The sequence below is a fragment of the Gracilinanus agilis genome, unplaced genomic scaffold (genome assembly GCF_016433145.1).
Source record: "Gracilinanus agilis isolate LMUSP501 unplaced genomic scaffold, AgileGrace unplaced_scaffold50507, whole genome shotgun sequence".
Classification (NCBI taxonomy): domain Eukaryota; kingdom Metazoa; phylum Chordata; class Mammalia; order Didelphimorphia; family Didelphidae; genus Gracilinanus; species Gracilinanus agilis.
In genome coordinates, this window is record NW_025385252.1 from 1,396 (window position 1) to 2,442 (window position 1,047).

General features: G+C 32.4%; 1 pseudogene; it reads right to left on the minus strand.

The window, feature by feature from the left end:
- Nucleotides 1–201: 201 nt before the first annotated feature.
- On the minus strand, nt 202–753 carry LOC123255717 (annotated as a pseudogene).
- Between the last annotated feature and the right edge of the window lie 294 nt (nt 754–1,047).

A 1,047-nucleotide genomic window follows, 5' to 3' on the forward strand; every position in this document is an offset into this window, starting at 1 on the left:
AAAAAAGAAAATATATTATACATTCCATAGTTATCTACTGCCTGAGGGCGAAATGAGGGAAAGAATCTTCTCTAGCAGATTATGGAAGAACAAATTAGACTTGCTGCCTAAAAATATCCCATTTGTGGATTTCTCTTTGTGATCTTTATTTAATAATTCCTTTTAAATGTAGAAGGTTTTAGCATTGAGAAATCTAGTAATTCAAATTGATTTTTCGAAGGCTTGGAAGGGAAATCTTCAGTGTTCATAGCCAGGTTGTCTTGATTATATCAAATGGAGATCTTCCTGCCATCATCTCAAGAGCCCATAAATATACACTGAAACTGTATTCTTCTCATTTTAGGGTTTCTAATGTAATATAATTTGGTATCTCACAGAAAATTTTTGTTGTTTCACAGGAGTCCAAACTTTTTCTGTGCACGCTGTAATCTATTCTTTTAATGTGACCTTTGAAAACAAAAAAAATGTATTATCTAGTTTTAAGTTCCAGTAGATAAATCCTCATTAATAGAGGAAGTTTAAAACAATATAAATTTTAGCAACATAAAACCTGAGATGTTCTTTCAGAAGATTTCTTTGCCTTTGTCTGTCGAACATGAGATCCTCTTAATTCACATGCCCTATGATAAGGAACTTGCTGTTTAGAAGAAGGAATATACGCCAACAAGGAATGGGTTACTGGATGACTGTTCAAATACAAGCCTCAAGTCTGTAAACAATCTATGTGTTCATCACTATGAACCAATTTCGTTTCTTATTATTTCCATGGCATAGCCATTCTTTTTTGTTTGTTTGTTTGCTTATGGTTTATGTTCCACTCAATGATACATATTGATAAAAATGATAAATTTTTTACAACTGAATGCAAGTGTTGGGATGTAGGCTTATTAGTTATTTTGTCTTCTTAATTTTTTAAAATTAATTTAGAATATTTTTCCATGGTTACATGATTCATGTTCTTTCCCTCCCCTCCTCCCACCCCCTCCCATAGCCAACAAGTAATTCTACTAGGTTTTACATGTGTCATTGATCGAAACCTATTTTCAT